This window comes from Salvelinus sp. IW2-2015, unplaced genomic scaffold, assembly GCF_002910315.2.
Source record: "Salvelinus sp. IW2-2015 unplaced genomic scaffold, ASM291031v2 Un_scaffold2171, whole genome shotgun sequence".
NCBI classification, from domain to species: domain Eukaryota; kingdom Metazoa; phylum Chordata; class Actinopteri; order Salmoniformes; family Salmonidae; genus Salvelinus; species Salvelinus sp. IW2-2015.
The window spans coordinates 72,132-83,430 of record NW_019943502.1 but is presented as its reverse complement, the minus strand read 5'-3'; the positions used below and the strand labels follow the sequence as shown (position 1 = coordinate 83,430).

The 11,299-nt window shown below is 42.8% G+C and overlaps 1 pseudogene; it reads left to right on the top strand.

Moving 5' to 3' along the window:
* The window catches only part of LOC112073166 (extracellular calcium-sensing receptor-like), a 7,543-nt pseudogene extending 4,602 nt beyond the window's left edge, over nt 1–2,941 (top strand).
* Nucleotides 2,942–11,299: the final 8,358 nt, after the last annotated feature.

Genomic DNA, 11,299 nt, shown 5'->3' with positions numbered 1-11,299 from the left:
TAGCATTTGTAGGATTCAGGGTCATTCAGGGGTGAGCAGTTACCGGTCAGAGTATTGTTAATGATTTGTAACACAGCTGTAGCAGTGTCTTGTTGTGCTTACCATGTCTTGATGCCCTTTATAGACACAATCATTTCCTAATTGATAATTATGCATTTCAGCTTGACTATCTTGATCTTTTAACGATTCATTCTCCAGGCCCTGATGGAAGAGGTTGTCCGTCAGAACATTACAGATAAGCAGTGGATTGCCTCAGAGGCCTGGGTCACTTACTCTACTATTGCCGCCCCGAAAAACTGCCCTCTCTTGCCGACAATCGGTTTTGCCCTGAAGAAAGCTGACATTCCCGGCTGGGGACTTTCCTAACACGCCTCCATCCAGACGGGACTACCAGAAGTCCGACCCCTTCTGGGAATGTTGGGAAGAGATGTTGTGTGTTCTCTGGGGGTTGACCTCAGCAGACGCTGTCGTCCAGGCGACAGTGTACTGGTCAGAGGTCATACGTGAGGGAGACTTTACACCTAAATCTCGTTTTTGTCCGATTCCCAATGTTATCTCAGTAAAATTAAGTGTCAATCCTAGGTGAGGGGGAGAGCCGTATGCTGACGTGTCTCAGCTGAGAGCCAGCTATAATGTGTACAAGGCTGTGTACGCCATCGCCTACGCCATACAGGTATGGTGGCCTGTCGACCAGGGGACGGAGTCTTTAATGGTGGACAGTGCCCTGATATCAGGAAGCTTCAGCCCAGCCAGGTGAGAATAACATGTTGATCTGTTTTCAAGTTAACAACACTAATGTTTCCGTCAGGATACAGTGAAAACACTTTGTAAGGTTTGATTACTAAAGAACAAAAGCCACAACTGGTTCTAACTCTTAATCCTGTTCCAATGCCCTTTTCTCTTGAGATTGTTCATTATCTGAGGGGAGTGAACTTCAGTACTCCTGTGGGGGAATCTTTCCACTTCGACATGAATGGTGATCCGCCTGCCTCTTATGACATCATCAACTGGCATGTGACCCCCGAGGGGACGGCAGAGTTTGTCCAGGTCGGACAGTTTCTGTCCTCTGAGGGATGGAAGACCAGTTCCACATCGACATGGATAAAGTGGTGTGGGGTGGGGGCAGCGGAGATGAGGTGAGAACTGTTCAGTTTAGTTTCATGAGGCAGATGTGTGTGTGTGTGTGTGTGTGTGTGTGTGTGTGTGTGTGTGTGTGTGTGTGTGTGTGTGTGTGTGTGTGGTGTGTGTGTGTGTGTGTGTGTGTGTGTGTGTGTGTGTGTGTGTGTGTGTGTGTGTGTGTGTGTGTGTGTGTGTGTGTGTGTGTGTGTGTGGTGTGTCGTGGAGTGTATTGAGTATCACCCTGAGGAAACAATACAGAAAAGAGAAAGCTGGAAAAAATACCAATAAATAACAGTTGGACGAAATCTCAGACAGAAAGCTCTATCATTATCACGTGAGATATTTGTGTGATCATATTCCTGACATAGTCCCTAGAGGGGGCCCAGCGAGCCTGCCTGCCTGTGTAATAATGATGATAATAGCAATGATGATGATGATGATACTTCCTCTCCCCTCTCTGGTAGGTCCCTGTGTCTGTATGCAGTGCTGACTGTCCCCCTGGTACCAGGATGCGGTACAGAAGGGGAGCCTGAGTGCTGCTTCGACTGTCTGTCCTGCGCTGAGGGAGAGATCAGCAACACAACAGGTAGTCTATCTAGGGTTCTGATTCCAACTCATATTTTCCTCAACCTGATTGGTCCTGATTTGTACTCCTCATTCTTCTTCCTTCTCTATCAGGGTCAGTAGTGTATTAGGTGTCCAGAGCGGTTCTGGTCCAACCTGATCGTACGGCCTGCATCCCCCAGCTGGTGGACTTCCTCTCCTACAGCGACACCATGGGTGTCATCCTGTCTGTCATCTCAGTTTCCGGGCAACACTCACAGCCGGTGCCCTGGCCACCTTCCTCTACCACCGTCACACGGCCCTGGTGAGTTGAATCATATGACATATATAGAGGTTCTGGACAGAGATGAGATTGTGTCATATAAGGATGTGATTTCTGACATCCTCAGTCTAATTTATATTTTCTGTCTTTTACAGGTGAAAGCCAACAACTCTGAGCTCAGCTTCCTGCTCCTGCTGTCACTCAAGCTCTGCTCCTGTGTGCGCTGGTTTTCATTGGCCGCCGAAGCCTGGACGTGCATGCTGAGACACACCCTGTTTGGTATAAGCTTTGTTTCTGCATCTCCTGTCTGCTCAGCAGGACTGTGGTGGTGCTGGTGGCCTTCAGGGCCACTCTGCCTGGAGAGAACCTGATGAGATACTTCAGCCCCACCAGCAGAGGATGGGTATCTCACTCTGCACACTCATCCAGGTGAACATCTATTTTACTCTATTCTTGGAATGTAATTGTTTCCCATTGACATATTATTTGTTATTATGGTTATCGCGCTTGGGTTTTCCTTCCACCTCCGTTCCCTTCACAGGTGCTGATCTGTGTACTGTGGCTGGCCTTAGCTCCACCCCAACGTGCTGAGAGGGGGGCAGAGAAGGTCGGGGGCCGAGGGTCGTCCTGGAGTGTGAGGTGGGCTCTTGTGGTTGGCTTCTCTCTGGTGCTGGGCTACATCGGCCTGCTGGCCTCCCTCTGTCTCTCTTAGCCTTCCTGGCCAGGAAACTCCCAGACAACTCAACGAGGCCAAGCTCATCACCTTCAGCATGCTGATCTTCGTGCCGTGTGGATCTCTTCATCCCTGCCTACGTCAGCTCTCCTGGGAAGTACACAGTAGCTGTAGAGATCTTTGCCATCCTGGCCTCCAGCTTTGGGCTGCTGTTCTGTCTGTTTGCTCCAAAGGTTTCATCATCCTTCTGAGACCAGAGAGAAACACAAGAAACACATGATGTCCAAATAGAAACCACCAAGAAACACATGATGTCCAATTAGAAACCACCAAGAAAACATGATGTCCAATTAGAAACCACAAAAACACATGATGTTCAATTAGAAACCACCAAGAAACACATCTGTCCAATTAGAAACCACCAAGAAAAAACATGATGTCCAATTAGAAACCACCAAGAAATACATGATGTCAATTAGAAACCAACGAGAAAACATATGATGGACAAATATTAACTTAAACATGCTCATATCGGGATTTAGGGCTCTTGATATTCATTTCAACAGGGGAATGTCAATTCTGTTTGTTAACATTATTTCCTGCTTTACCTTCACTATATTACTTTGTTAATATTAGTATGTTGTTATAATGTGTCAGAATGAAACACGTCTATATGAACAATACCAATAAAGATTACGTAGTGTCTACTCATGCTGGAAGAGTTAGTATTAGTCTGACAGTCGACAACTTACAGACCCCTACAATGATTCCTTCGTCACCCAGTCAGTGTGGTGTGTTGTGTTGTGTGTGTGTGTGTGTGTGTGTGTGTGTGTGTGTGTGTGTGTTGTGTGTGTGTGTGTGTGTGTGTGTGTGTGTGTGTGTGTGTGTGTGTGTGTGTGTGTGTGTGTGTGTGTGTGTGTGTGTGTGTGTGGTGTGTGTTGTGTGTGTTGTGTGTGGTTCCCTCTTCGTATACCAAAATGACAACAGAAACATTCCACGTTCTGCTTACCCACTGTGGGGAACCTCTCCACTCCCCATCACTCCCTCTTTATACCCAAGAAGACTCAAGGCTGTAATCGCTGCCAAAGTGCTTCAACAAAAGTACTGAGTTAAGGGCCTGAAAATTATGTAAATGTGATAGTTCGTTTTTTTTATATAAAATTTGCATACATTTCTAAAAACCTCTTTTTGATTTGTCATTGTGGGGTATTGTGTGTAGATTTACGAGGGGAAAACGATTTAGTCATTTTAGAATAAGGCTGGAACTAACAAAATGTGGAAAAGGTCAAGGGGTCTGAATAGTTCCGAATGCACTGTATGTTCTCATATTTGGAGAGTTGCGGATGGCATTGGAAACCCATGTATTTGTGACAGAAGATATTCAGCCTTTTGTGGAACAACATGAACTGCTTTGGAGGCACACAGTTGCAGGGAATGACAAACACATTTAATGTAGACCTTATTCGGATTGTGCTCTTGAAGTTTTTGTGCTATAGTAGTAAAAGCCAAAATTTATATTTTATCAAATACATTTGTTCTATATTTTTTAAAGCTAAAGGGTTCCTACATGTTTTTTATCAAATAGCTAAATGACCCATAGTATGACCATCTTTAAAAAATGGAATGTCAGTTTAGAACCCCCCCACTCAACGCCTTAGATTCTGAAGAATTAACAGTGTTATTCCCATATGTAGTTCCTGTGTCATTAGAAAACTGGCATTAGAAAACGAAGCAGCATTTCTCTTGTGTTTCTCCATTTGTGAATGATAAATAAGATCTGGGTGGTGGGCTTGGTTTTCTGATTTGCCTACAGGAAGCTTTTCTGTCATCTCCTGGGATGCTCTGAATTCATTGCATTTTACCCTGTCCTCCTTCTCAGTCTTTGCTGTATTTTCGGCCATATTTTGCCCATTTACCTGGCATTCTGACGGTAAAATTGTGTCTAGCAATTACCTGGCATTCTGGCTGTAGAATTGTGTCTAGCCAGTAAGCTAGCGTATCCAATCGGTTCCTCTGTCCTCAACTCTGCTCCACAGCACATCGCTCTCTCTCTCTCTCCTCTGACTTCAACTTTCTGGCAAATGTTAGTTAGCTAGCTACATACCCAGAGAGAAAGAACATTGTTCGTTCCTCTCTTCATGTTCTCTGAAACTGTTGGATGATTCATTCTCAMTTTCTCTCCCTTGCTGTGTTGGCTGTAGTGATTGGTAGGACTGGGAGCATTCAGGAAACAAAGAAAAGAGGCAACAAACATTTTTGAGGGAGGAGTATGTAGCTAGCTAGTGTTGGTTGTTGAATCTCACYTCACTTGMCACGACGTGCTGGTCTCCTCGCACTGASYTGACTCATCTGCCTGCATCAGCTGCAGCGCTCTCTGTCTCAGTAGTACACACACACYCCYCTCTGTACCATCCCAATGACTGTATGTGAAACTCCCTTCACACCACTCAACTTGGAAGTAGCCCACAAACCCACAAGCCGCGACCAATACATTGTCAACCGTGACATAATGTTCAAAAGTAGCCCAATTTAGCAGTAAAACTGAGGACATGTTAACCCTGGCATGCAACCCTGGCATGCAGTCACCAAAGAGCTACAGTATGTGTCTGCACTGTGGGATACAGGGAGAAAGGCGTGCTCATTGGCTGTGCACTGCTGTCTTTTAGGGAGTCCATGTAATTTACCTGTGAACAATCAAGAGTGGAAAGAGTTGCAAGCATGAACGGTGCCTCTCAACTTGGGTTAGACAATATCATTGGTGAAAAAGCTTAATAGATAGCATGATAATTTAGAACATGCTTAATAAAAAACACTGAAGAATATAGAAATGCTTAATATATAAGCAAAAAATGGTAGAACATGCCTAATAAATAGCGAGAACAATGTTATTATATAGACGAATTTAAACATGCTTATTAATAATACACTGAGAATTTAGCAACATGCTTTATGTAGCAAAATCACATGCTTAATACGAAATTCACTGCTTATATGTAAGCACTGAGAATTTAGAACATGCTTAATAAATAGAACTGAGAATTTAGAACAACCTTAATAAATGCACTGAGAATGTAGAACATGCTTAATAATAGCACTGAGAATTTAGAACATGCGTTAACTACCGACCCACCGTCCCCGGATCTGGGATCCTCCTTATACAGAAACGCTTGACTAGCATAGCCCTAGCCTATGCGCTCACAAGGAATATCATTATATAATTTCAATAAATCCACAAGTTCCAAGACACAAGATGAAAGATAAACATCTTGTTGAATCCACCAACATTGTCCGAATTTTTTAAATGTTTACAGCGAAAACACACAGTATTTTATGTAGCTCACCACAATAGCCCAAAACACAATGCCATTTTTATCACCGCAAAGATAGCTGATCCACAAAACCCACAAATAGAGATAAAAAATAACAACTTCAATCAGATGACAGTCTTATAACATCATGTTATCACCAATACATTTATGTTTTGTTCGAAAATGTGCATATTTATAGCTACAATCCCTGGTTACATGTGGAACAAGGTGCCAAAATGCTTCCAAAAATTGTCCGGAGAGAAATTTTGGAGCTGAGTCACTATCTAACAGAAAAAACTTCATCTACATTTTGCTGAAAATTACCTATGTTGGAATATAATTAAGAATCACGTGGTTCTTAATGCAACGCGGTGTGTTATGATTTAAAAAATAACTTTAGTAAACAGCACAGCATACAATAATAGAGACAAGCGCCTCAAGCCATCTCCGCCATGTTGGAGTAACATATTCACAAATAACGAAATAACTTCATAAATATTTCCTTACCTTTATCGAACTTTCATCAGAATTGCAGTGCCCAGGAGTCTAGTCCACAATAAATACGTTGTTTTGTTTTATAATGGTCCGTTTCGTTCTGTCGAATCTACAACTTTGGGCTAACGCAGTTAATGGTGCTCACGTGCCAGTGTGAGTTTGGCCGCACTGGAACAAAAAATTCCCCAAAACATAATAACACAGTTGAATAAACTGGTAAACTCAGTGAAAATCCATCTTTAGATGTTTTTCTCAATATGTATCCAATAACGTCACCAGACGGACGCATTTCTTCGTGTCTACCTCAACGATTGCAGAATTATATGGTGCTCCCAGGTGCGCAGCAAAATACTGCCAATATGGCTTGACCTGTCATACCAAAAAGCTCTCATTCGGCCCCAATCAGGCTAGACACTCATTCAACATTTACTGCCTGTTGACATCTAAGTGGAAGGCGTATGAAGTGCATACATATCAAAAAATTAAACAAGGCAATTGAATAGGCGAGGCCTTCTACAGAGAACCCATTTCAGATTTCACTTCCTTGTTTGCGAACTTTGCCTGCCACAATGAGTTCTGTCTTTACTCACAGATATCATTCAACAGTTTTAGAAAACTGTCAGAGGTTTTTCTATCCAATAGTAAAATAATAATAGTGCTTATTGTATGATATTAGCAACAGAGTACGAGCCATTAATTTTGGGCATTCTATTTTTTCCCAAATGTGGAAATGGGCCCGCCTATTTCCAGAGGTGTAATAAATAGCACTGAGATTTTAGAACAAGCTTAATATAATAGCACTGAGAATGTAGACATACTTAATATGTAGCATTTAGAATGTAGAACTAGCTTAACTAATAGCACCTGAGAATGTAGGAAATTGCTTAATAAATAGCATCTGAGAATTGTAGAACATGCTTAATGTAGGCCATGAGAATTTAGAAACATGCCTAATAAAGTTAGCACTGAGAATGTAGAAAACATGCGTTAAATATGTACACTGAGAATTGTAGAACTATGGCTTACTATACTGTAGCACGAATTTATAACTGCTAATAAGTAGCACTGAGAATTTAGAAACATGCTTAATAAAATAGTACTGAGAATTTTAGAACATGCTTAATATGTAGCACTGTGAATTAGAACAAGCTTAATATAATAGCAACTGAGAATGTGACGACATGCTAATATGTGCACTGAAGAAATTTAGAAACATGCTTAATATGAGCACTGAGAATTTAGAACATGCTTAATATGTAAGCACTGAGAATTTAGAACAAGCTTAAATAAATAGCACTGAGAATTAGAAATGCTTAATAAATTAGAACTGGTGAATTTAGAACATCGCTTAATACTGTAGCACTGAGAAGTTACAACATGCTTTAATAAATAGCACTGAGAATGTAGAACATGCTTAATAAATGCTGAGAATTTACAACATGCTTAATAATAGCACTGAGAAGTTACAACATGCTTAATAAATAGCACTGAGAATTTAGAAACATGCTTAATAAGTAGCACTGAGAATTAGAACATGCTAATAAATAGTACTTGAGAATTTAGAACATGCTTAATAATATAGCACTGAGAATTTACAACATGCTTAATACAATAGCACTGAGAAGTTTAAACATGCTACATAAATAGCACTGAGAATTTAAAACTATGCTTAAATAAAAGCATCTGAGAATTTAGAACATGCTTAATAAATTTAGTACTGAGAATTAAGAACATTGATTATAAAATAGACTGAGAATTTACAACATGCTTAATAATAGCACTGAGAATTGTTAGAACTATGGATAATATGTAGCCCCCTGAGAATTTATAAACATGCTTAATATGTAGGCACTGAAATTAGAACCATAGCTTAATAAAAGGACAACTGAGAATTTAGAACATGCTTAATAAATAGACTGAGAATTTAGACATGACTTATAAATAGAACTGAGAATTTAGAACATGCTAATAAATAGGAACTGAGAATTTTAGAACAATGCTTGATAAATAGCAACTGATAATTTATGACATGACTTATATTAGACTGAGAAATGTTAGAACATGCTTACATAATAGCACTGAGAATTTAGAACCATGCTTAAGAGAATTAGAACATCGCTCATAATAAAATAGCACTGAGAATGCTAGAAACATGCTTAAAAATAAGCACTGGAAAAATGTAGCAAACATGCTTAATACTTCGTAGCATCTCAAAGTTACAACATGCTTAATAATAGCCACTGCGAGATGTAGAACATTGCTTAATATGTAAGCACTGAGAATGTAGAACATGCTTAATGGGTATCACACATGAGATGTCACACTTCATGATCTGAACACATTACTTGTATGAAAGAGATGGCACAGGACAATGTATTTCAAAACCCATCGAACAACAGCAAATGTGAGAGGAAAAAGGAAGCTCTTTGTCACCGAGGAAAAACACACACAACAACATACACATTCTGTTACACACGACACTTATAATACCAGACGTGTCAGCACAATTAAAGTGATTAACCATCATTGTCACAAGCCACTCTTTAAATTACATGCCAATTATATCCCCACAACAACCGCTGTCATGGGTACAGCTCAGAGAACAGAAAGTATAGAGGAAGAAAATTCTCTCTCTTCTTTCTTCTCTCTCCTCTCTCTCCTCCATCTCTCTTCTCCCTCCCCTCCTCCCTCGCTCTCCTCCCTCCCTTCCTCCCTCCCTCCCCCTCCCTCCCTTCATCTCTCTGTCTGTCTGTCTGCTGTCTGTCTGTCATTTCTTTCTTTCTTTCTTTCTTTCTCTCTCTTCTCTCTCTCTCCTCTCTTCTCTCTCTCTCATCTCTCTCTCCTCTCTCTTCCTCTCTCCGTTTCTCTATCCATATCTCTCTACTTTTCTCTGTCTCTCGCTTCTCTCTTCCTCCTCTCTCTTCTCTACTGCTTCTCTCTCTCTCTCTGGTCTGTCTCTCTCTCTCGTCTCTCTCTCTCCACTCTCTCCGCTCTCGCTCTCTCTCTACTCACTCACTCTTCTCTCACTCTACCATTCGCCAAATCCTTAGCCACAATTATTAAAATAATTATAGTACAGTATGATGTAACCTATCTGTCTGAATGGATCCATCAGATCGTGTGAAGACAGATACTGTATCAATCCTGTTACTACAATTACCTTCAATAACATCACCCTCACAGGCCTTCTCCAATACCCCCCAATTACCTGCTCCCCAAGTTATCCTCCAATAACAAGTCCCAATTACCCCCTCCTGCCCCTTCCTCCCTTACAAGCAACCCCCTGGTGGCCGTTGTGCTGTTGTTGAGCGGGCTCATTTTCCTATATCAGCAGCTCCTCTTCTCTCCTCTTTCCTCTCCCTCTTTCACTCTCACACTGCAGGAGATGCCAGATCACAGACACTGCATCCTTCTCTCATCTGTTCTGTCTGTCCTGGTCTGTCTGTCTGTCTGTCTCACCAGGATAAGTTTGCGTGCCAGGGTAGGGGCAGAGGTAGACACAAGTTTTGTGTGTCTACACCCTGTCTTTTTCACGTATGGTTTACAGCTATCTGTGTTGTTGGTGTGTCTCTCATTGAAAAGGCCTTTATTGATCATGGTCTTTCTGTCTACGAGAGGTTCTGTCTGGAAGGTCTTGGTTTGGTCTCTCTCCAAACAGGTGACGGAACTCTCCCAGTCTTCGGCCTTGTCATCTCTCCAGGTGATGACGCTCTGTGGCCTGGCTGTGCGCCTCTAACTGTCTCCCATGTCCCTGGGTGTGTCCGGGGTCTGTATGGAGGGGAGAGGGGGCTTGTCGGCTTATAGCTAAGCCAGTATCCGGCAGTGTTTATCAGGCAGGAGATGTGTCATTGGGGCCTGTTCCCTCCCATGTGGAAGCCCCTCTGCCAGAGCAGGAGGTTCAGGAGCATTTAAGGAGAATTCTACCTGACAAGTACGCAGCTTGGTGTGTGATAACAGCTTTTGTCATCAGTGTTTTCAATGGTGTGCAGTGTACTCAGTTAACCACCTATCTCCTCCAATTTCTTCTTTCTTCTGTCTGTTCAGTTTCTACCCAGCGTGCTTACCGTTGGCTATCCAGACCTATGATCTTTGCTGTGGACGGAGATTAACCGTGACCCGCCGTTCCTGCCTAACCTCACCCTGGGGTTCCTGGCTGCTGACACATGCCTGTCAGAGGGCACACCCCTGAGGGGCAGCCCTAGCCATGGGTGACTGGCCAGAAAGGGCCCCCTCCGTGGGATGGGCACAGCACCGTGGCACCACCCCCCCCCCCCCCCCCCCCCCCCCCCCCCCCCCCCTGAGGTTCCATCATCATCGGGTGCCCGTTCGTCCTCAGCTTTCCATCGTGGTGGCACAGACCCTCGGGCCATTTGATTTACCATGGTGAGGCAGGATATGTGGATAACAGACTGGGTTAGGAGGAGAGATGACTTCTCTTACACATTACATTTCAATATTTATCTAGATACAACGCCTCTCTAACATTTACTTCCATCTCCTCTCTTTTTTAAAATTCTATTCTCTACTTACTCTCTCTTCTCTCTGTTCTCTTTCCCAGGTGAGTATACTTTGCCTCCTGTGCGTGTTTGAGTTGACAACTTGAAGGTACCCTCATTCTTTCGGGCGCAAAGTGCAGTAACAAAATGTGGACCTCAGAGATGCTTCCAGGCTCGGGGCATGGGCCAGCTGCTGCGTCAGCTGGGCTGCGTGTGTGGCGGGACTGGTTTCAGGGGATGATGACTATGGTCAAGTTTGGGTTTCAGCTGCTTCTCCAAGAAGCTCCAGGATCTGGGGTGTTGGTGTCGCCTACTCTGAGGTGTCATCCCCAAGGTACGACTCACTCTGATGACTCTGACAATTAACTCTCTCTTTTGCATC